At 38.8% G+C, this 26,279-nt stretch overlaps 1 protein-coding gene across 12 annotated transcripts in view; it reads left to right on the plus strand.

The window, feature by feature from the left end:
* Nucleotides 1–26,279, plus strand: part of LMNTD1 (lamin tail domain containing 1) — a 365,312-nt gene that overhangs the window by 284,736 nt on the left and 54,297 nt on the right. For 2 of the 12 annotated variants that reach the window (XM_046669480.1, XM_046669499.1), the window contains exon 2: nt 20,132–20,173. The exons of 9 other annotated variants lie outside the window; for them this stretch is intronic. The gene's annotated coding sequence lies outside the window, so the exon portion shown is untranslated. Of the gene's footprint in view, nt 1–17,384; nt 17,465–20,131; nt 20,174–26,279 lie in introns of those variants that run through there. One more of the 12 variants, XM_046669490.1, reaches the window with a different exon arrangement.

Here is a 26,279-nt window from a genome sequence, read left to right on the forward strand (position 1 = left end):
GTTCATAACTTTAGGCCATATCATGATAAAATCCCCTGAAATAAAAAGACAATTTATCTTATTTTTAAAGTTAGTAAATCATTCCAGTTTTTAACAACTCACACTATTAAGAAATACTTTCTTATGACAACAAATTACTATCAATAAGAAATAATTTATGACAAATCCAAATTTCTTTCCTTTCACTCCCTAATTTGTGGAGTGGAGAACTACTGATCACTATCTTCCAAGCGACATCTTTTGAGTAAAGGAACATCGGCAAATCCGTCCTCAGCCTCCTCAGTCCTCGCTGAGAAATTCCAGTACCTTTACTTTCTAATCATTAAAAATATGTGTTTCTATGCAGTTCTCCCCTGAATCACATCCAAAATCTTCACATCGCTCTTTAGTTTGGAGTTCAGAATTGGCAAGGGTGTTGTATTGCTGACCACGGCAAAGCATAATTGCTGAATTACCTCCCAAGTCCCACTGTGGTTGTTCTATTTATATATCCAGGAATCGTGCTTTTGTGTTTTACTGAGTTACATCCCTGACTCGTGGTCAGCACATTACTCATAAGGACCTCGGAACTTTTCCAGCCCAATTTGCATATACCCAGCCCATCCTCATCTGGGGATGAACAAGGAGTTTGTTTTGCTACCTAAATTTCCTCCTTTTAACTGAGCTTCATCCTGTCTTTGGCCACTGTTATGGGCTGAGTTGTGTGCCCCCCACGACCCCAAAATCTATATGTTGAAGTTCTAACACCCAGTACCTCAGAATGTAACTGTATTTGGAGATAGGGCCTTTAACGAGGTGATGAAGGTAAAATGAAGTCATTCGAGTTGGCCCTAATCTAATCTGACTGGTGTGCTTACAAGAAGAGGAGATTAGGACTCAGAGACACACAGAGGGAAGACCATGTGAAGACAGAGAGGAGGCGGCATCTACAAGCCAAGCAGAGAGGCCTCAGAAGAAACCAACCCAGCCAACACCTTGATCTCAGACTTCTAGCCTCTGGAACTGTAAGAAAATAAATTTCTGTTGTTTTAACCATCCAGTCTGTGGTATTTCGTTATGGCAGCCCTAGCAAACTAATATGGGCACTTTTCTTATTTACCAAGCATACTTTGAATTCTGATCCTCTCTCCCAAGGTGCTAGGCTGTGCTTGCAAAGTGCAATCCGCCATTCTACTGCAGTTAACCTCCAGCACCCTGTTCTCTTCCGGGTTTCTGAAAAATAATTCTAGAAGGAAAACATCCGAAAGAGAGTGGGCACAAAAGTTACTGCATACGATAGGATCATGGAAGGTAAATTAAACTCTAGTCTTGGTTTCAGTTCACGGGTGACTACTCTGGAGGATATCCAGAAAAGCACTCAGGAGCAGTCAGCTGTGCTGGAGGTCAACACTAAAGGTCACCCAGAGACTCAATAATTGAGGATTTGGGATGAAGTGAGCTTATCAAGGGAACGCATCTGTGCAGATAATATCACAGACTGAGCTGTAGGAAGCATCAGGGCTCATGGAGGGAAGAGCACGAGAAGTCAGAAATGGAGCCAGAGAAGGCAGCTGATGAGGCAGGAAGAGAACCAGGAAAACACTTAGGGAGTTTCACAATCAAAACCCACGGAGAAAGAAGGTGGTTCCCTTCCATCCCTCATCGACTCCCACTTGTCAGCATCCCCACCCCACTGGCCACCAATGACACTTCAATAAACCCAAAGGACACTTTTGGTTGACTCTGTCTTTTTTTATTTTAACCCTCTGTCAAAAGTCAACAGTGACAATCATTTCTTCCTATCTTGAAACATTCTCTCCTTTGTCCTAATACTCTTTTCTGATTTTCCTCCTGTCTCTCTGATTGGCCTCCCACTGCTTCTCAGTTTCCTTCTCCTTTAGTCGCTCTTCACATGTCAGCTTTAGGAATCTGCCCTTGCCCCACTTCTCACTCCACACATACCTCTCACATCAGCCGCTTCATAGCTCTCCACCCCCATAGGGTACCCTATGGCCTAAACTGTCCCAAATACTTTGTCTCTTCCCAATATTTACTTTCTCTCTGACTCATTCTCAACAAGATCCTATTGATAACTCATCTTGTTTTCTAATAGGCCAATTTCACTTATGCATTCATTTATTAGTTTTTTCCCTCAACAACTGTTTACAAAGTATTAGTGCCAAGTACTATTCAAAGCACAGAACTACAATGTCAATGATCAAATGAGGCTTATTTCCATTTTACCAGAAGCCTTCAATTCCTAAGTCCAAAGGAATAAGCAGCAATAATAATAGTTTATATTTTTGTTTCAGCTTACATAATGCTTATATATATATTATACTATGTGATGCTCATAACACCATGAAATAGATTGCGCAGGTATCATTTTAACTTTGTGAAAGTCAAGCTCAATGATTCTGACAAAAATGTCTTGCTAGAAATTGGTAGCATCAAGACTTGAACAGATCTTTTGACTCCTAAGCTAATACTGATTCCTTTCTCCTCTAGACACGATGTCAGAGCTGGGGAAGGACGCTCTCAAGTCTAGACAGAGAATGAGGCTTTCATGGTGTGTTGGTTTCCTAGGGCTGCTGTAACAAATTACCACAAACTTGGTGGCTTAAAACAACATGCATTTGTTCTTTTACAGTTCTGGATGTCAGAAGTACAAAATAAGTCTCCTGGGCGGAAACTAAGGTGTCTTCAGGACTGCATTCCCTCCAGGGGCTCCAGGGGGAGAATCTGTTTCCTTGCTTTCCCCAGCTTCTAGAAGCTGTCCTCATTCCGAAGCTGTCCTCATTCCTTGGCTCACGACCCCTCATCACATTGCCTTTTCTACCACTGCTGCCATCATTACATTGTCTTCTTCCTCTTTATTCAAATCTCCCTCTAGCTCCTTCTTTTTTTTTTTTTTTTTTTAAAGATTTTATTTTTTCCTTTTTCTCCCCAAAGCCCCCCAGTACATAGTTGTGTATTCTTCGTTGTGGGTTCTTCTAGTTGTGGCATGTGGGACGCTGCCTCAGCGTGGTCTGATGAGCAGTGCCATGTCCGCGCCCAGGATTCGAACTAACGAAACACTGGGCCGCCTGCAGCGGAGCGCACGAACTTAACCACTCGGCCACGGGGCCAGCCCAGCTCTAGCTCCTTCTTACAAGGACTTTGCGATTACATCCTTGGGCCCACCCAGATAATCTAAGATAATTGCCCCATCTCAAGATCCTTAATTTAATCACATCTGTAAAATCCCTTTTGCCAATAAATTCACAGGTTCCAAGGCTTAGTACCTGGATATCTTTGGTGGCCATTATTCAGTCTACTACACATGATATCCTTTCAATTGTTCATATAGGGGTCTCCTTTTTCTTTCAAATAAAAAGTCACTCCAGGCCTCTGGCTCCCTTTTCCATTTCTCTACATCCAGATAGATTCATCAGTGCTTCCTTCATTTGGCCAACAAACATTTTGGAGCACTCCTGTGTGTGGTAGGCACCGTGCAAGGTACTGGGCATACAACAAGCATCCATAGCAGTCAAGGAATGTGTAAGATATATTAGAGCTTATTTTGCCTGAGTGACTCGGCAAAGGTTTCCTAGACATGGAATTGCTTGAGCTAAGTCTTGAATAGCAGGATGAATTTGTCAGGCAGATACCAACTAGAAAGCATTATAGGCAAAGGGACAAAAACTGTCCAAAGCCCAGAAGTGTGAAACCCACTGTGTATTCCAGGAATTATTAGTAGTTGTTCAGTACTGCTGACAATGCGTGTGTGTGTGTGTGTGTGTGCGCACGCGTGTGTGTGTCAGGGACCTCAGAGACCTCAGATAGAGCTGGTTAATTATAGGGAATGAAATACTTTTTTCAGGCAGTTTACTCATTTATTTTAACAAGAAATATTTGCATTTCTCTCAAAAAATCTAATTTTGCTATGTCTCTATCAAATGCCACAGTATTTTTCTTATTTTCACGGTTAGCAGTGGAAGGAAAAGCTCTACTTTATTGAACACACATAAAAACATTTGAATAGGTACAATTATGTTAAAGCCTAAATTGCTAAAACAAGCTTAATAAGCACTCTCTACCCCTGAACTGAAGTTTTGCTGTTTCAAGGAAAAAATCTTTGATTGATAGACATTGACTCTTTAATTCTCCCACACATAATAAAGGGAAAAAACAGCCAAAATGGTAAGCAAAGGAAATTCAAATTTATAAAGAACCATTTAAATAAGAAATCAAATTGGCATAAAATTATAATTTATGGTTTATACATTTTTAAAATTTATAATTTAGTCCCCTTCTAGTGTACTTTTTTTTTTTTTTAAAGATTTTATTTTCCCCTTTTTCTCCCCAAAGCCCCCCGGTACATAGTTGTGTATTCTTCGTTGTGGGTTCTTCTAGTTGTGGCATGTGGGACGCTGCCTCAGCGTGGTCTGATGAGCAGTGCCATGTCCGCGCCCAGGATTCGAACCAACGAAACACTGGGCCGCCTGCAGCGGAGCGCGCAAACTTAACCACTCGGCCACGGGGCCAGCCCCCCTTCTAGTGTACTTTTTGAATGCAAAGCTCTTACTCTCTGAGGACCTAGAATCAGGCTTGAGCACTGAAAATGCTGGCATTTTACTTAATTTACCTGCCTGGGTGAAATAATTCCATGGTAAATATGTAGTTAACTTGGCTCATCAAACCACCTGCTGGAAAGATGGAGTCAAAGAAATATTTTGGAAGTGCCCATGGCTGTGTGTGTGTGTGTGGGTGGGTGGGTGGGCGTGTGTGTGTGAGAGAGAGAGAGACAGAGATAGAGACAGAGATTGACAGAGAGACAGAGAGAGGCAGAGACTAACAGAGAGGGAGGCAGGAAAGGCAGTCCTTTATCTCTCAATCATATTCTGGGCCTTTTTTTTCATTAAATTTTTCTTTTTTATGGTAATATACTATAAATGTTCTTAAATGGAATACTTGAATGCTACAGCCAAACCATTGTGTTTGAGTGACATGATGGATGGGCTTATACTGAACTATCTTAACACACCTACATAGTCAAGGGTTCCAGATGCACTTATTTCCTTCTTCTCAGTTCCGCCCTCTTCACTGTATCCTTTCGCTGCCTTTGCTCAGGTTTCCCCATCCTAAACAAAACAAAGCAATCCTCTCCCACCACCACCAGAACAATCAAACACCTTCCTTTGATCTTGTTAATCTCCTTAACTTGATTGACAATGTTTTCTAACTCATTTACCTTTGTGTTCTCCTCTTCCTCAGGACCTACTTGTATCCTAACATCTTATATAATTTCTGTCCCTGATACCTCACTAAAATTTCCCCTTAGTAATATGCATTCTTAATCAGCAAATGTGATAGCTTTGCCTCTGTTTTTATTCTCCTTGACTTCCCTGACATTTAATGATAAAATTTTATCCCTCCCTTGACATCCCTATGCTGCATCATACTGGTTCTCTTCACTCTCCTTCTCTGCTTCTTCTACTACTGCAAGCCCAGAAAAGTAGGTGTTTCTCAAGGTTCTATTCTCTCTTTAAAGACATTACTTTGAGGATCTTACCCACTCCCACAGTTTTGACTGTTAAAGGAAGGTGGCTTCCCAGTTTTCCTCCAGTCTTAACCTCTGCTGCCATCTCAAATTTCTTATGTCCAAAACCAAACTCAACATCTTCCCCTGAAGTCAGTTGTGCCTTGAGACTGTCTCCTTATATCTGATTAATGAGACCACCATTTTCTTTATCCAAACTAAAAGCCTTGGAAGTCTCTGTAGTTTTTCCCTCTCCAGCATCCAATCAGATGCCAAGCCCATGGCATCTGTTCCCTATACCCCTCACATCACTCACTATCTCATTTGCACAATCACCACTTTAATTCAGCCTTACATAGCCTTTTTCCTGGACCATTACCCTAGTTTCCTAATAATTGCCCCACTGCCTTCATTCTCTTTTCTTCAATCCAACCGTAGCCACTGCCAGCTCTTAGCCTGTGCTCAAAAACCTTTGATGGCCTTGCATCGCCCACTAAACTAAATCCAAACGATGGTGGCCTTAAACTGCATCAGTTACACTGTGATGTCCAGAATAAAAGAGGAGTAGTAGACTGCTCCACTGCACCTTAATGCCATCAGAATTGTGTCCAATAGAGGTGCTTCAGCTAAAGGGAGATGTAAGAAACACAGAGATCAATCAGACCACAGTGACCAGGATGGGGAAGATCCACGACCAGGTCACATAATGAGTGGGTAAAGAAATGGAGATATTTCGGCCATAAGAATAACAATAAAAAAAATAGCTGACTTCAATATTTGAATAAATGCCATTTGGAAAAGGACTTCTTTTGTTCCAGGTGGCCATGAGAGGTAGAATTTGAACAAATAAATGGAAACTATAAGAAAAATTACTTTAGCTCAATATAAAGAGAAAACAGAACTAAACAACTTTGGGACAGAAACTCTCAAGAGGTGGTAGATTCTCTGTTACCAGAGGTTGTTTTTTAAACTGGATGCATTGGTGAGAATGTTATAGAGTTGATCAAGAATATAATTCTCTTCAGTCATGCAGTTCTTAGTTTCTGTAGCTCTTTCTTAGGCTAGCGTGCAAGACCAACCCACTTTTCCAGTTTTCCCTCTCAATTTTCATACATATCCATGCTATTCCCTATTTGCAATTTCCTTCACTTACAGTTTCTCCTGTCAAAATCTTATCCATTTTTCAATGGCCAAGTTATATGTTACCTTTCCTAGGAAAATTTCCCTCCTCCCACCCCAGACACCACCATGAATACACGAACGTTCTTCTACTCTACCTCAGTAATTCATTTATTCATTTTAAGGCATTTAATATTCTTGCTCATTTTATTTCTGTATATTTCTCATTTTACCTAATAGGATGTCAACTTCTTGAGGCAAGAATTACTGTTATATTGTTATATCTTCTATGAGCCTAGTATAATGGAATTCCTTTCTTTATTCATTCAACATATATTTCATTTTCTTTAGAATTAAAAGACTAGACTAAGTCATCTCTAAGGAGCCTTCTAACTTAAAAAAAAAAAGTCTGTGAACCTGGTTCTAGAACTTATTCAATAGTGAATATACAAAAGACCTCTTTGTCCCCATATTGACTGTGAACACAAGGAGTCAGATATACTGATGTGTTTAAACATTTTGTTGGAAAGTTTTTAAAATCTGATTTTGAAAAGTCGGCAACTTTATTTTTCAAGAACTTCTGCAATGTTCCTACTGAGATATTCAACACATGTTCCTGATAGAATTTTGAACATTAAAAGAATTGCACATCTGGTTATATTTTTATGAAATTAAGTGATACCAAATCAGAGCTCCACAAAGTTAAAGTTTGTATAATTAAGAACATCAAGAAAAGTAAACAGTGAACTCTGGCAAGACTTAAGAAAGGGAACATCTTATTGTGATACATCAGAAGTTTTTACCACTCATTTATCTCTACCATTTCTTTCTGCTCTTTATAGCAATACAGAACATTTCCATTGGTGCTGATGTCTGTTTGGCAAATTGCTGCCAAGAGTCCAGATGTTTCTCAGAGTGAATTTATAGAAACTTGTGTTGTCCAAATTTCAGAAGAAAGGCAAGGCTGTAGCTTAGGTTAGATAAAACAAGGAAAAAAAAAAAAAACAGAGCAAGTTGCATTGAAAATTGAGCCTGAATCCTTTATTTGTTAGCTGCTTTTTTTCCCCTTTCTGCTTCCCCATCTGTGTTCAGCTCTCAAGTGACTCAAATTTAGGAAGACTAAAAGCCAAACGAGGAGTTGAAAGGCATCACTTTGGCCTTCAGGAAAATCCAAATATATGGGAGGTTAGTGAGGCAGTTCCATCAGGTCGTAAGTGTCGTTTACTTTTGGTACTTCTTAGGAAACAATCTTCTGAACCTTTTGACCGTCAGCCACTAAAAGCCCCTTAGGAAAGGCCTGAGACAAAGCTCTTCCTTGAGGGTCTGAGGCAAATGTGACACTGCCGAGAAGAGGAAGTCCTGCAACTCCCTGATCATGAAGGCCCCTCAGGAATGAACAAAACTCACTGATTTCCCTCTAGACACATCTCATGCTTTCTGCCATCTTGCCCCTCTAAGCTTTGACTTCCCCCTCACTCTCAGCCTAAACGGGAGAAAGTTAGAATGTGGTCCAAAAGCAGTCAGCAAGAAAGTTGTGGGTATTTTCTTTTCCAGTTGGATGCATGCCCTAGAGAAAGAAAAATTTAGGATTAACAAGTTGCAACCCATGTGCTGCTGCCCAGTTACGAGTCTGACTTCATACTTTTCTGATAGACTGTTGAAGAGGCTAAAAGATATTAAAATTTAATATGGCCCCCTCTCCCTTCTTTCTGGTATTATTGATTAATTAAATTTCTAGATATAAAAAGAACATGGTTAGGAATAATCAAACTTTCTGACATTATTACCTCAAACATGCTTTCTAACGTTATGGTGTAGGCATTAACAAGCTGACAGATCATTTAAGAAAGAATTAACTTGATTTTCAGCAAGAGTAGAGCATGAGGACTGATGATTAAATATTGATTTTCTTTTCTTGTAACCTTGTATCTTGTGTTCGAAAGGCATTGGTTTTGTTTCGCAGGAGAATTCAATCTTCTCGGGGGTTTTAATCCCCACAAATGCACCGGCTCTCTGTAGTAACATGGTAGGACAAGTGGTGGCTGCTTCAGGCAGAGCTGTACTATATTCCCCTTCTGCCAGGGCAGGGACCCACAGAGTGGGCAGGTGTGGGGCAGCTGCACACTCAATAATTCCTTTATGCCCTCTACACTCTCTAATTTGTAGATTAGAAAGTATTTTTTTAATAATTATTCCACGTAGAATCTTCCTGCCATCAAGATTGTAAACATCATAATCCCTTCCTGGAAACTTGGCTGGTACCTGGAACATCAAAACAATAATCAAATTATTTATTTAATGTAAAAATTTTATAAAGTGAAATATATTCAAAAAAGTATATGTAAAAGTCTATGCAATTTAAAAATAAGTAAAATGAACAAACATATCTACCAGCCAGCTTGAGAAACAGAACATTAACATTTTGAAGTGACCTGTGTGTCCATTCCCAATCGCAACCCCTAAGAGCCACCTTCAACCATTACCACGAGTTTTGTGTTTATCTGTTCCTTGCAAAATTTTACCACTTATGTACATATCCTTAACATGCACGTGTGTGTGTGTATAATGTTGTGAGTTTTTAATTTTATGTAAAAGACATCATACTTTTTTCCAGTGACTTGTTTTCCTTAACATGTTTATGAGATTCCTTCATGTAAATGTGTGTAACTTTAGCTAATCTATTTCTGACTATTGTAGAAACGGAAATGTTATTCTTTCTCCTATTAATGGACAATTAGTTTGTCTCCAGAACTTTGCTGTTATAAATGATCTTGCTATGAACATCCTTGTACATGTATCTTGGCCAGTAATTGCTAGGTTTGGGGTATACACGTCTTCAGCTCTGCTAGATAATGCCCCAGTAGTTTTAAGCTTTGGTTTCCAGCAGCATATAGAAGATGCCGTTCCTCTACAGCATCACCAAAACTTGATACTGTCATACTTTTTAAGCACATTGGGTGGGTATTAAATGGTATCTCACTGCATTTTTAATTTGTATGTCCATGATTAGTAATGACGTTGAACATAGTTTTTATGTTTAATGACCATTGTCTTCTGATTTTTTGCCCATTTTCCTATTGGAATGCTTCACTTTTACTTATTGATATGCAGGCTTTCCTCCTTTTTTAATTGTGAGATATACTATACAAACAAAAACACATGAATCATCTCTGTACAATTTAATGAATAATTTCAAGGAAATACATGTGTAAATGCAACCTATGTCAAGAAATAAACCTTTCCAGAACCCTAGAAACCCAACATGTGTCTCCCTCTAATTCAACCCCATCTTTTGCTCCAGAGAGAACCATTATCTTGATATTTCTGAGAATCATTTCCTTGTTTTTTTTGATAGTTTTATCATCAACGTATGCATCCCTAAGCAATATAGTTTACCTTTTTTATTCTTTTAGGTTTTGCTTCTTTAGATCAACATTATCTTTGTGACACTCAGCCTGATCTCATATCCCATCTCCAAGGGTCCAGGATTTGGGGTCCATCTTACTTTAGTCCTACAGCTTTGCCTATAGTTCAAATTTACACTGGATTGGCTGAGTTGAAATTTAAATAAATGTAAAACAAAATAATACTCATCTGAATCCATTTATATCTTTCATTTTACCACAATTTACAAATCTCTCTCTGTTAATTCCAGATGAGTCAGGAGATTTCACTGTGTTACTAGTTAGTTCCTATGGTAGCAGATTTATTTTCATTTTATTGCTACCTTATTCCTGAACATTTTCTTTTATGTTTGGTATAATCATGAATTAACTCTAATACACCCACACCTCACATCTACTACCTCTGAGACATGGCCGGTTGTTTGATATTCTTTTCTCTTCAATACCAGTAGCCTAAATATATATCTTAGAAGGACTCTATTCTTCTGGGTTCATGGAAATATAATATGAAATAACCAGATAAGTTATAAATATTCAAATTTGCTGCCCAAGCCCAAGTTTACAGTGCTTAGTAAACACTAATAATTAGGACTCAATTATATTGCCAATTATAAATAGATAAACTAATTTTTCAAAAAAGAACTTTATTGGTTTTTACCTAGTTTTCTTGTTCTCCAACTCTCTTTCCTAAGACACCCTCAGAGTTCAATTCAAATTAGTTCAGTTCAACAAACAATTATTGAGGGCCTAAGCAATATCCTCTCCCCCAATCATAAAAAAGGAAGAAAGGATGAAAAAAAAGAAAGAGAAAAAAAGAAATGATTTCTTCTTCAGTGGGTTCATGGTCCAGGCAAGAATACATACATATAGACAAATAATTACCATGTAGCATGAGAGTAACAACAGAAGCAAGAACGAGATGAACGTCACATAGAAGAGAGAAGAATTAACTCAGTTAGAGTTCCGGGGGTTAGAGGAAGATGCTACAGAAGGAGGAAGCATCCAAACTGACTTTAAAAGGATAAGTAGAAATTTCTCAGCCAGGGAAAACAGGATGGGCAAAAGCCTGGAGTTCAGTGAACTACGTGTGAGTCAGTATCGCTGGAGCTTTAAGCACAAAGGGGAAGCGTGAAAAGAGATGAGGCTCCAGAGAAAGTTCAAGGTCAGATCACAAAGGGCCCTGGAGGGCTAGTCAAGGAATTTGAACTTTATTCGATAAGCAATAGGAAGCCATTTAAGTATGGGGACATGATCAAATCTGTGTTTCAGAAATGTTACCTTCAATATATTGTGGAATTTAGGTGGTCAGCTGTATAGTATTAGGATTGGCTTGATTGACAGTAACCCAAAATAACACTGCTTCAAAAAAGTAGTCCAGAGATCCAGTTGAGGGCTGATATGGCATCAGAAGCTCCTGGTCAAAGACTCAGTCTCTTCCTATAATGTTGCTCTCATACTTGACCCCAATCTAATGTCCAAGATAACAGTATTCACATTCCATACAGCAAGGTTAAGAAGGGATACAGTAGGGGCCAGCCCAGTGGCACAATGGTTAAGTTCACACACTCTGCTTCTGCAGCTGGAGGTTCGTGGGTTTGGATCCTCGGCATGGACTTACACACTGCTCATCAAGCCATGCTGTGGCAGCATCCCACATTCAAAATAGAGGAAGATTGGCACAGATGTTAGATCAAGGACAATCTCCCTCAAGCAGAAAGAGGAAGATTGGCAAGAGATGTTAGCTCAGTGCCAACCTTCCTCACAAAAAATAAAATAAAATAAATAAAAAAGAAGGGACACTGTAAAAGAGAGCAGAATGTGCCCACTAACCGTCTTTTTAAGAAGATCTCCAGAAACTGCCACATGACTCTTCTCCCTCCTCCCATTGGCCAGAACTTAGTCACATGGTCACACCCAGCTGCAGGGCAAGCAGGGAAGTGTGCCAGAAAAAAATGGAAATGGAGGACAACCGGCAGTTTTTGCCACTGAGAAATAAGACATTGGAAGAGAGAAGACCAACAAAAAGACAACTGCAGTACTGTAGTGAGAGATGACAAGGACGGTGATAAGGCAGTGTTTGTGAGGATGGAGAGTGAAGGCAAGATCTGAGAGCTGTTTGGGAAGCAGAGTGGTTTAAGAGTTGGTGATCTAGTGGACGGGGTGATGGCTCTTGGTTTCTGGCTTGAGTGACTGAGAACAGAGGTAGCACCATGGAGAATTTTCACCATCATAAAACAGATGGAAGGAAAAAAACAAAAACAAGAAAAAAATCAAAATAGTATTTTTACTGTATAAAGTCTTTTTGCCTTTGACCTTACCCTTTCCCCAGAGCTTCCTCCAAATGTTCTGATTTTACTTACAAGCAGAAGGGGAGATACCAGTATCCAAATAACATAAAATGCTGGCCTTTTCCTTCTGTTCACGACAGTGAGATAGGAAAACTTCCAGACTTGACTGTCACCAACTGGAAGAATGACTGAGGGCAAGTAAGTTCATCCTCTGGATCTTAGCTTCCTCATCTGGAAAATAAGAACGCCGCACTTGATAACGTCCAAGGTCTCATCAGCTATAGAATTATTTGATTCACTAATTAGACCAATAACCCATGCTCATCAACAACATGAAGTAAACAACCTTGTGTGACTCCAGCCACACATCCCTTGCCAATGGAAAAAAGTAATTGAAGCAATACCTTAAAGTTCAAGTAAACATAATTTCCTGTCTAATTGCTTCACATTTCTTTTCACTGGGCTGTTGGAAAACCTAGTTTAGTGTGGTCTGGTGGTATTAAAGTTTGGCAAATTTACAAAGTCTCTTATTAAAGTGGAGGGGTTTTTGCCAATTGCCTTTCAAGATTACTTTAAAAGGTTTTACTTGGGGGCAAAAAGATTACTTTTCCTATTATGTACAAAAGCCTACATGTGGTAGCTGAAAATATCTCCCTTGAATTAAGAAGTATTTTCCCTTTTGGTCGGTCAAGTACACATTGTTCCACCTACTACAAAGGATTAAAATGACCTGTTTCATCACAGAGCAAAGTAACGGTGGCGGCATGTGACTTTTGGCAGAAAGAACAATTTGTAATTGCTAATTTCCTATATCCAAATTCAGCTGAAGATTGCAGCCTGAGTTCATAGGATTTTGCAAGTCTTAACAAGCAGGACCCAAGGACGCTGCCAGGTTTTTAAAATGCCAGTCAATCTAGACTAGCAGCAAGTTTGCTGAAGATGAGCCTTTTGGAAAGAATGTTCAAATCCAAGACTCCAAATGCCTTATGGATTCATGAAAGAGTCCACGGGACACAACTGGTAGACTCAGGTGTTTGCTTTGGCCCCGTCTCTCTTCTCATCTCTATTGTGTTCTGTGCCAACTGGCAGCTGTCCTCAAGGTCAGACTCTTTTTACAAAATCAGCAACTTAAATGAGAACCAGTAATACTTTCAGCAGGTATAATCCATTTTACTTGGAAAGTGTTTCAACTAGTTTTTCTTTTGATACAAGAAAGTTTGGAAATCTGATAGAAATGTAACATTTTAGAACTCATATCTAGCACCAAATTTGCATTTCTCGGCCAAAGAAAAATATTCCTTACGGAATAAGTATTAGATCCCAGTCTAGGGTGAAAATGTATATCCTCCAGGTGGCCAAAAGAAAACAAACGCAACTAAGACAATGATGATACAATCAACTTGGAAGTCTCAGTTTTATGTTCTTCCACTTCCTAAATAATTTTTGATCCTGTCAATTGTAGTTTTAAATTAATCATTCTTTGCATATGGCAAACAGACCTTAAAAACCAAATTTCTTTACTCACTGTCAGAGCATTACATTTCGGCACATTTGCAGGATGTGGGACCTGGAATTCGAGATTACAGCTGATAACACCAGAACACTGCGCTCCTGATTAGGTCTATAAAATATCTTTGATGATGTAAAATCTGTGAATTCTTAAAATCCAAAACACCGTATAGCACTTTTGCTGACCCAAAACTTGAGATGTGTGCAGGAGCTATGTGCTCTAGGGCAAAGAGGACAGGCTCAGTGGTGACACTGAGTGATACTCAAAGCCAAGCTTGTTTCTTGCTAGCAAGGTAACCTTGGGTAAACCAGTTAGCCTCTCTCACACAATTAATTTCTGATTGTTTCAATTGCACTCTGAGAAAAATCATGAATATGTTGCATACATTATATATATATATATAGGTATGTATATACATATAAATATATAGATACAGGTCAGTAAACTGGCCACTTAAATCCTCTAGTGGCTCAGGCCTAAATCCCTGAAGCATCTTGTCTTCTCTCTTTCTCTCACACCTCACATCTAATCTACTAGCAAATTCTGCCAACTTTCTTCACGCTACATCCAGAACCTGACCGCATCTCATCACCTCCACTACTACCATGGTGGTGCCCAGTGCCATCAGCTCTCCCTGGATGATGGCAACTGTCTCCTCTTCCCTGAGCTCTCTGCTTCTTACTCTCCTCCGGTTATTTTCAATACAGAGGGGCCTTCTTACAACCGAAGTCAGATCCTGTCACTCCTCTGCTCAAAGCCCTCCAATGACCTTCCTTCTCTCTCAGAGTAAAAGCCAAGGTCCTTCCCATGATCCATCAGTCCCTGAGGAGCTGGCCTTTCTGTCAGCTCTCACTTGTCTCCACCCCTCTCACACCCACCCCTACCTTTGCTCTCTCTGCCCAGCCTCCCCAGCCTCTTTCCAGATGCAACATTGCCTCTGCATTGTCACACCCTCTGCCAGCAGAGGCTGGTTCACCAAACCAGCTATGAGTTAATAAGGACTAAATATCAGAGTTGAATCACTGGGAATGAAAAAGATCCAGTAAATCCAGAGCACATTTAAGAATGAGATATTATAAGACAGTGACAAATTGTAGCAAGGGGATTAAAACGGCTAGAAATAAATGTGTTCCTATATCAACTAAAGATATTTGGAAATATTTTGCTATATTATTTAAATAATTTGTTATATGTATTATGTGTAACAAAGTTTTTCACGTGTGGAATTAGTATGCATTTCAAAATCAGCATTTCAAAGTATCTTTTAACTCTAAAATTCTATAATAACCGATATTATAAAAAATAATTACATAAATCAAATATAGATAAGATTTCCCACATAACTGTGCTTATAGAATATTAATACAGTCTTATTTAAATACTTGATTTAGGTTGCTGTATTTAAAAAATTTTTTCTTCAGCTATGTGGTTTTATGTGAAGCCTTTTCCTACTTCCAGAAATTTATTGAGAACCAGTGAAGTTTTAATTTTCCTGCCTATTGAGATCTCATTTTGAGCATTCCCCACCATTCTCTTGATAGACTGGGTGTGTGTTGTGTGCATATGTGTGTGTTTAATGAATTCATTAATTCATCCACAAGCCAAAAAACAGAAATGGGTTCCCAATTTGGGGCAACTCAACTACCTATCATCATTTATGTATGTATAAAGTAAGACTGATTTTTTTAAAAAAGGAATTTGTATTGCAACCTACATGGATCAGACATAGAAAGACTCTGCTTGTCTGTCCCCTAACCCATTGCCAAGAAGAAAAAAGGCTTAAACAGTTCTAAGTTCCCAACAGCCTAGCCAGAGAGGAAGGCTTCTTTCTTTGGATCATGCTGCCATTTCTTAAAAGTAGTAATTGCACAGTGCTTTAGAAGAGGTCTTGTTAAAATGCAGAGGATGTCTAGTGCTGGGGCCCAGGAATCTGATTTTGTGTGTGTGTGTGAGGAAGATTGGCCCTGAGCTAACATCTGTGCCAATCTTCCTCCACTTTATATGTGAGACACTGCCACAGCACAGCTTGATGAGCTGTGTGGAGGTCTGTGTCCCGGATCGGAACCTGCAAACCCTGGGCCACCAAAGCAGAGCATGTGAATTTAACCACTACACCTCCAGGCTGGCCCCAGGAATCTGCATTTTAACATGCTCCCCTAGTTTATTTATGCATGTTAAAGTTTGAGGATTAGTGCAAAGAAAGTATACTCCACATTCAGCATGAAAATGAAAACTTAATGAGCATTGCTTGAGGATTCTTAGTCAATACATAAGAGACATTCTCTTAACACATCAGACACATGTTTTCTGCCAGGCATTGTTAACAGCACTGAGAATACAGTTATTATTATTATTATTGTTATTATTATTATTATTAGGTAACAGCTGTATTCAGAGATAATTTATAGGCAATACAATTCAACCATTTAAAGTGTGCTATTCAATGGTTTTTAGTCTATTTACAGAGTTGTGCAACCATCCCAACAATTAATTTTAAAACATTTTCATTATTCTCAAAAGAATCTCCATACCCTTTAGCCATACCTCCCACCTCCTCAGCCCCAGAACCTAACTCAGAACCTAAAAACTAACCTACTTTCTGCCTCTATAGATATGCTGTGAACATTTGTGTACAACTTTTTGTGTGGACATATATTTTCATTTCTCTTAGGTTTATACATAAAGTAGAATTGTTGGGTCAAATTGTAACTCTATGTTTAACTTTTTGAGCAACTGTCAGACTACTTTCCAAAGTGGCTTCGCCATTTTACATTCCCACCAGCAATGTTTGAGGGTTCTGATTTCTCCACATTCTTACCAACACTTGTTATTATCTGTCTTTTTGATAATAGCCATTCTAGTGGGTGTGAAAAACGACTACCATGACAAGAACATTTGCATATGCTTATTGGCCAGTTGTATATATTCTTTGAATGACTATTCAGATCCTTTGCTCATTATTTATCTTTTTATAATTGGGTTGTATTCTTTTATATATTCCATATACAAGTCCTTTATCAGGTATATGATTTGCAAATATTTCCTACCATCCTGTGGATTGTCTTTTCACTTTCTTAATAAAGTCCCTCAATGCACAAAAGTTTATAATCTTGATGAATTCCAACATCTATTTTTTCTTCTGCTGCTCATGCTTCTGGCATCATATCTAAGAATCCATTGCCTAATCCAAGGTCACATAGATTTATCCCTAAATATTCTCCTAAGAATTTTATAGTTTTAGCTCTTACATTTAAGTGTTTTATCCATTCTGAGCTAAATTTTGTATATGGCATGAGGTAGGAGTCCAGGTTTATTCCACTGCATGTGAATGTCCAGTTGTCCTGATACTATTTGCTGAAAAGACTATTTTTTTCCCCATTGAATGGTTTTAGCACCCTGTCAAAAGTCAATTGACCGTAAATGTGAGCGTGTATTTCTGGACTCTCAATTCTACTCCATCGATCTAGATGTCCATCCTTATGCTAGTATTATACTGCCTTGACTACTTACTTTATAAGTTTTAATATCAGAAAGTGTGAGTCCTCCAACTTTCTCTCTTTTAAGATTGTCTTGGCTCCTCCGGGTTCCTTGAGTTTCCACATGAATTTTAGGATCAATTTGCCGATTTCTACAAGGAAACCAGGTGGGATTCTGATAGGGATGCACTGAATGTGTAGATCAGTTGGAGGAGTATTGCCATCTTCACAATGTTAAGTCCTCCAATCTATAAACATAGGCTGTCTTTCCATTTATTTCCATTTCCAAGGTCTTCTTTAATTTCTTTCAACAATGCTTTGTAGTTTTCATAGTGTATGTTTTGCACTTTTTTGTTACATGTATTCCTAAATATTTTATTCTTTATGAAGCTATTGTAAATAGAATTTTTTTCTTAATTTCATTTTTGGATTGCTCACACAAGTGTATAGAAATACAACTGATTTTTGTATATTGACCTTGTATCCTGCAACTTGGTTGAACTAATTTATTCTAACAGTTTTTTAGTGAATTTCTTATGATTTTCTATATATAAAATCATGTCATTTGCAAACAGAGATAGTTTTACTTCTTCCTTTCCAATCTGGATGCCTTTTATTTCTTTTGTTTGTCTAATTGCCCTGGATAGTACTTCCAGTACAATGTTAAATGGAAGTGGCAAGAGTGGACATCCTGTTTAATAGGGAACTGATCTTAGGGGAAAATCTTTCATTTTTTCACCATTAAGAATGATTTAAAAACAAAAAGACAGACAAATAAAAACAGAGTCTTACCCTTATAGAGCTTATAGTCTGATATAGGAGACAGACAATAGTCAAGTAGTTGCACAAATATAATTAAATTATGATAAGTATGATGGCAGGAAAGTACCCCTGGCCCCATCGATAGATCCCAATGACCTTGTCCTTTCTTTCTCTCCAACCCTTGAGGGGAACAGTTAACTCAAAGCAGAATTAATCTAAAGCATCCTTGCTTCTGGGAGACAGAATTTAAGACATCCACTACACTGTGAGCTTCTTGATGGCGGAGTCGTGTCTTACTCATTGTTATAATTCAGGCACCTATATGGTACATGGGCATATAGTAGACTTCTAGTAAATGACTGTTAAATGCAAGAAGATTGGGAACTTAATACTTGTCCCAGGAGTTTCCAAGACAGTCTGAGAAACAGAGGCAAGGAACTGATTTCTCCAAAAACAATTTGCCTTATTTGACCCCCACTTACAGTTTCCCAAAGCAAGTATCATTCCTACTTTACAATGAAATGCCAAAGAGAGTGTGGCCCTAAGACTCAGGCAAGAAAAGCCTCTGCTTGGCCTCTCTCTGACTGTAACCTGGCTATATGTCTCCCTACTCTCTGGGCCTCCATTTCTTCATTTGTAGATTAGAATAATAATAGTTCATACTTCATGTGATTGTTGTTGAGGATCACATGAATTAACATATGGAGAGTACTTCAAACAGTGCCTGACATAGGAACAAGTTCTACAAAGCTAGCATTAGCAAGAAGCCCTCTTGGGAAACATACATTTTGAAAAGAGGGACATTGCTTCTTCTCTTCCCAATTAGAGAAACTCAGGAGTATTTCTCAAAGCAGTGTCCTTGCACTGTCTTACATCAGAATCAGTAGGATTATTTTTTAAAAAGTAGATTCCTGGGGGGCTGGCCCCGTGGCTGAGTGGTTAAGTTCACGCGCTCCGCTGCAGGCGGCCCAGTGTTTCGTTGGTTCGAATCCTGGGCGCGGACATGGCACTGCTCATCAAACCACGCTGAGGCAGCGTCCCACATGCCACAACTAGAAGGACCCACAACAAAGAATATACAACTATGTACTGGGGGGCTTTGGGGAGAAAAAGAAAAAAATAAAATCTTTAAAAAAAAAAAAAAAGTAGATTCCTGGGCCCTATCCAAGATTTCCTATACAAGAATGAATAAGAATCCTAGGAAAGCCGCACTCTTAACAGGAGCCTTTAAGGTTTGAGAACCACATTCTAGAAAGACTGAATCTCCACTGCTATACATTATCCCAGGTAACTCCAACATACCCTTCTTTTTCCATCCCTTCCCTGTGCTTCTGTAAGGATGTTTCAAGTAACAGAACACCACCAAACTGATTTGCTATTAGCCAAGAGTTTCTTAAGAATTCATTTGTTAACTTACTCAATACCTTAAGTATTCTCATTGATCTATCCCACTGAGTTTGAACTTGTTTATAATTGGATCACTTAAAGAATAATTACCAGAGAATCTCAGCAGCCCCTTACCTTCTAAAGGAATGTGATTAATGGAACTCTCTGTACACGTAGAAGTTTTAGTCCTTTTAAATCATAATAGAGAGGCTCTCCCATTGATACCTTCTCGGGCTACTTTGGTTTGCCCATCTCTTAAAAGGACTGGCCTGTCTATAATTTAATCCTGATTCAGGACCCATCCATACTCTCTAAGACTCACTTTTAAGTCTTCAGACAGTGCTACATTTATATATGGCATCTATTTCAGCTCTGAATTTGGAGAAATTCCAAAGTCTATGTATATCTGTAGATTCCCAAAAGGTAAACCACAAAGTCAAAGGAGCTTAGTTCAAAGGACAAGGAGAGCCTGTAACCTGAGGCCTCTGTGCCAACAACATCCACCTCTTTGGCCAAAACTACTAACTTATAGCACCCAGGTTGGGGCAGGAGCAAGGATGCCAAGAAATCTTTCAGAATTATGCAGATTTTCCTTTGGCCCATACCTGTTTCCTGCTGAAGCTGACAGTGAGATTACTCTTAATTATAGAATCTTCTAAGCACGTGTTTGGTGTGATTCTTTATAGGTTTCTGAGTAAGACTGTCACTTGGAGACAGACTTCTTTAAGGTGAGTTTCGTCTTTGTTTGCAAATTACTGATGAACAGGTATGAAAATAACAGCCGATGTAACTTAACTGTTAAATTGTAAAAATGATAAGTTTGGAAGTAAAGTTTGCACATCATCTTGACCATCCAGTGTTGACACAAATATATGAACCGGGCTATTTAGGTCTGCAAAAATTGTGAAGCAGGCAGTACTTGAAGGTGAAAGGAGGAAGCCACACCAAGCTCTTGCCTGGAATTCTCCTTTTGGCCACTTTAGCATCCTAGTTAGATCCTGATAATCTGTACGGAGCTACCATATAATCTTCTTGTTCCTCAGTAAGGAAACATTTCATATTTCGTAGCTATGGGACCCATGATGCCAGGTTTCTATCCCTTTATGCAGATGGGGATAGGATAGAAATAGAGGAGGGAAAGAAGTCAAGGGGAAATAAAAGTAAATACATTTTCTAACCTACATGTAACCCTTTATAATATCAATTATTCCTACCTGTCAATTTTCCATGTTAGAATTAGATGCCTAGAATAATCAAATTTAATCAAAAGAGTAATATATTTGGAACAATTCTTGTTTTCTTGGCTTCATTACTAAATTTTGTGATTTAGAGGTATTCAACTTCTTTTTGTCTTAGAATCACTTTTCCTAGTCCTGACGAATTCAGAGGGTCAGAGAAATAGAATAACTCTGATTACATTACCAATCTTGACAGTTGGCCTACCAATTGCATTACCTAGTTGCTTCTCATATTTCATCAGCAAAAGAGATGCCTCCATTGAAAATGGATTCAGATGTTTTAAAACCAGATTCTTTAGGGATAAAACAACAGTAGTTCCTGTTCTGAAAAATAAAGAGCCATCTTGAGCCCTTAATTTATCCCTAGCACTAGCCATACAATCATTTCTCAGCAGCTCAGTCAGAATTGGCTCATAGTAGAGGGCCTGTTGTCCACTGCAATGGCTTACGTATAGCTTCTAGAAGATGCTTCCGTGCTTCCAGGGATATGCACCTCATCTGCCTTTTCCTACTCTCTTTCTGATTGGAGATTCACTATTCAAAATGGAAAGTATATCGACTAATTTAAATTAGTTCCAAGTAGGTCAAAGCTTACTGTTTATGGAGGATTATATGTTAAGTCCTTGAATACATTGATCTCACTTAGTTCTCATGACACCTCTGTAAAGGAGGTATCTATTTTCCATTTTTGAAGAGGAAATAGATCTCAGAGAGGTTAAGTAGCTACCAAAATCACATAATTTTTAAGAGATTCCTCCCAATTTAATCTTAGGTTTGTCTGATTCCAAAGTCTAGGCTTTTCCCACCCACTTTTCAAGAAGGAAAAGTCATGAAATTACCCAAACCACCTGTCATATCTGGCCCCTGAACTTATCAAATCCATAGTGTAGCTTCAATCATCAAAAAGCCACATGATGGTCATTTTGGTATAAATCACGCAAACTTCATAAGGTAAGTACTTAGATAAAAGTTATGCTGTTTTTCAAAGAATTACTGTAAAGTCTAGATAGCTACACATTGTTCATTTCTCCAAATGCATAGGATACACCTATATGCAGACATTATATCAGTCCCTGGATGAGGATGGATAAGACACATAGTCCCCACTCTTCCTCTCACAGCATCATGGCAGAGATAGATCTAAATAACATCTATTACCAGGAGTGCCATTCAAACTGTTTAATAACCATACTGCACAAGGACCAATCAATCAGGACAGACACTGGCTATATGCAGCTGGTATGGCTGAAGTGTACACTTATTGCCTATCAGATTTGCCTTTAACAATATAATCAATAGTAAAATAGAGATATGTGTGAACACAGAAGGGGAGAGGCTGGAGGGAAGGGATGGAGGTGGTCATGAACGATTTTACAATAGAGAGGACATATGATCTGACCCTTGAAGGGTAAGTGGGAGTTTTCCACTGGACAGAAGAGGAAAGGGCGTTTTAGGCAGAGGGAAACAACTAAATGAAACAAAGTTTGCAAATGAGGTATCCAGAATAATCAAATTTATTGAATCAAAATGTGAAATAGTGGTTGCCAGGCTAGGGGAAGGGAGGCATGGGGAGTTACTAATCAATAGGCATAAAGTTTCAGTTAAGTAACGAGAGTAAGTTCTAGAGATCTGCTGCACAACATTGTACCAATGGTCAACAGTACTGTATTGTACACTTAAAACTTCTTAATCAAGAGGGTAAATCTCATGTTAAGTGTTCTTACTATAATAAAATAAAATTAAAATATAAACAAACAAACCAACCAAGGCTGGGTGGCATTGGGAAATGTCTGGAAGCCTGCTATGGTTACTTATGGAGCTCACAGAGGTATGGGTAGAGATGATGAGGGAAAATCATGTTAGGCCAGATCATGAAGGGCCTAAGCTAAGCTAAGGAGTTTTTACTTACTTACCTGGGCATCAGAGAACCTGACCATTTACATCTATGCTTGAGACAATTTTGGTGGTATTGTAGAAAATATACTAGTGGGGGAAGAGCATTTAGAGGTTATTTCAGTAGTTTAGGGGAGATATAATGAGGGTCTCCACTGATATTGTTGCAAAGAGAAGAGAATGCATGCAAGAGGCATTTGGACTACATGTAATGGCTGATTGAATATATTGAGGGGGGGAGAAAGAATTGAGTATGAGTCCAAAGCTTTTGGCTTGAGCAATTTTGTTGGTTTTTCTTGAGATAGGACAGGCAGATGGAGATAACATCTCCAGTATGTTCGGAAAGTGAGCAAGATAATGATCTTGGTTTGGGACATAGTGTGTCATGCAGAACTCCAGATGGAGAAGTCAAACAGGAAATTAGAAATACAGATGGTTGACAATATCTATTCTGCTTAATTAAATCATCCAATGTCATATACATATGTATATACATACATATATATGAACATATATATATACACACACATACTTGACAGACAACTCATGGCCTAAGGAGGAAACATTTTGAAACTAAAATATGTAATTACTCCTCCTTTAGGGGAAGTTAGGTTGAAAATAACATTTATTGAGTTGGTGCTTCTTATGAGCCTGATGCTATCTTTTCCCAGCTCGTTTTCATTTGTCCAAAGAACAGAATGGAGATGCTGAATAGATCTTTCTGAATTAGAACAGTTTGACTTAGTTTTATGGTTTGAGTCAATTTATAGATCGTATATTATAATCTATAAATATCTGAATGTATTCAAAAACTGAGTTTGGCCTATTTGCATATTTCATCGTGCTGATAAGGCCAAGGTTAGATCCTGATTGCCTTAGAGGTGAGTTTGATTGCACATATACCTGAGACAGGTCTATGAAGAGGGTTTTTATTATTTTGCTTTAGTGAATTCCAAAATCGCATACTGTTGTCTAGTAACAGACTGCACATAAAACTCCAGCACTGACTTGGCAAATGACAACCAGGGGATTTGCTCAGTATTGCTGCGTGGTCTGAACTGGCACTAGTCTACACTCTCGGTAGTAAATCTTCTTATCAATGAGCAAAATAGCATTAAATAGCTCCCTCATTTACACAATCTTGCATTAAAGTGATTCACATATGCATGTAATATGTTGTGTGATCAATATCTCAAGTCACACTGAAAGCATATTCTATTTCTATTTAGTTACCTGTCCTCTCCAGGGTAACCAGGAAAAATACTAGGAAATTGAGTAGTTTATTTTTTTTGGCACATTCTTACGTACTGGTGTCACTGTTTTCCCAGCCTTCAGGCACCTGAAGCCGTCAAACTAGCTCGGCTTGCCCAAAGGCCACCTCTGCAGTATTTCACTCAAACCAGCCCTTTACATGTGTCCAGATTACCTTTCCTCCTCCTCTCTGGTGTCACTTAAACTCCCATTTAGGACAACACCACATTTTAGGAATTAAAGTGTATTCACAGTTGTAGAAACATGATTGGCCAATCTTCCCAGGGCGGGGGGTGTGCGCATGCACATGTGTGTATCCCATAACGTAGAATGTCTGCTTGGCTGAATGAGCTGCTCCACGCTGTGCTCTGTGAGAGGGGGGAAAGACAGCTAAGCAGGTGGATAAGTTGGCAAGGGAACAAGGCAAGAAGCCTCGCAGCAGGGTGAAGTCAAGGTGCCTGTAGGTAGAAGGAATCGGACCATTGGGACTAGAGAAATTGGTTCTCACCATTTCCTCCCCAGCCCTACATGTCCTCCCATCCTCTAGGATAGGACAATGAGACCAGCACAGACCCTGAAATGCCCCCACCCTCTCAGAATCTATTTTCTGAATGCAGGGGTTACTCCCTAACTGGACTCTAGAAATAAGGCAATTGGCTCTGGTCAAAATGTCAAAGAAAGAGAGGTTTGTTTTTACTTTCTACCCCCCCCCCCCCACCACTGAGTTATGTGTAGGCTATCTCTATATTTAATAGAAGCAACATATTGCATCAATTCTGAGATGATATTTTTTCACAATTTAACACCTCTGAAATTGGGATGCATCATATGATCAAGGGCATCTTATGGCATTGGTGTTGCCTGGACTGAATTTCTTATATAAGCACTATTTCCAACAGTTACCTAGGACTACTACCAACCTGAGACCACTTTAAATTAAATTCTCTTCCTGGGGTTTTTTTCTATTTTTTTGCTCAGGAAGCTTCACCCTGAGCTAATATCTATTGCCAAGCTTCTTCTTTTTGCTTGAGGAAGAGTCACCTTGAGCTAACCCAGTCTCCCTCTATTTTGTATATGGGTCACCACCACAACATGGCTAATGAGTGGTGTAGGTCCACACCTGGGATCCAAACCTGCGAACTCAGGGTGCCAAAGCAGAACATGTGAACTTAACTACTAGGCTACGGGGACTGCCCCCTGTTCCCGAGGTTTGTGAATAACCCTGGTGCCATGAATTCAGCCCTCATACTTAATGCGAGTAACAGCTGTGAATCTCGGGAGATTTTTCTTCTCTCTCTCCTCCCAGCGCTAAGGTTGAGAAATACAGTCTGTTTCTTAGGGGTCCAGCTTTCTGCCAATGTCTCCTATTAAATTCCCTATATTGGACTTTTCCTTGGTAATTGATAAAATAATGGTTATCTTATAGCCAAAAGAATTTACGATATTGGAACTGAAAAGACCAAGGACAGAAATTCTTCCTAATTTCCTAATTCTGAGCAGCAACACTGCCTTCTTCAAGTCTTTGCTTGTCTTTCAGAGCCTGCCAACATCTCTCAAAAAGAGCCAGGTAATCATCCTTCAGATGAAGGATTCACTATGCAATTTGTAGGTATAATGGGATTTTTTAATTTGTAATTTCATCAAGATGTAATTTGTGAGTAAAGATTGTGATAAAGCTGTAATTACAACTGTGTGATTTTGTTCATTGCTTTTGAAAATACTTATAAGGTATCTATTCTGGGCCCTGGAGAAGGAACAAAGATGTTCAAAAAATGGTCCCTGACCTCAGGAAGCTTAGAGTCTATTATGATTGGATAAAGCACGTGCAAAATAACTGTGATGTAATGTAGAAAGTCATGATGCCAGAGGGAAGGAATGGAAAATGTGCCCCATAAATATTCAGGAGAGAAAGAAATCATTTCTAGTTTGGGGAGAATCAAAAAATACCTTGTGGAAGATATGGCTAATAAAAATAATAATAAAAATAATAAGAATTACCATTTTAAATGCTTCACTCACATTACTTTATTTAATCACCTATGAAATACATATTAATTCCATTTTACACATAAGAAAACTCGTTTTGAAGGATGGATAGATTTTTAGAGGCAGAAGCAGTGTTGGGAAGGGTTTTGCTCATCAGTGGGAACAGTCAGAACAAAGGCCTGAATGTGGGAAAGCAAGGGGCACATACAAAGTCACTATATAGATTAACTTGGTTGGAAGATTGGATGATAAAGGCAAGTAACAAGAGAGATAAAACTGATGATTTTGTTTGAGCTAGGTCATGAGGGAGTAGATGAGAGTTGTCATGGAGATAGAATAAAATAACCTGGCAGATGGTTTATTTTAGGAATATTGTAGGAAGACTTTTCAAAGATGAAGAACTGATTTGGGGATTGAATGTCTAGGAGAAAGTGATACTAGGATAAAAAAAATAGTAAAAACAAGG

This window comes from Equus quagga, chromosome 1 (assembly GCF_021613505.1).
Source record: "Equus quagga isolate Etosha38 chromosome 1, UCLA_HA_Equagga_1.0, whole genome shotgun sequence".
Taxonomy (NCBI): Eukaryota; Metazoa; Chordata; class Mammalia; order Perissodactyla; family Equidae; genus Equus; species Equus quagga.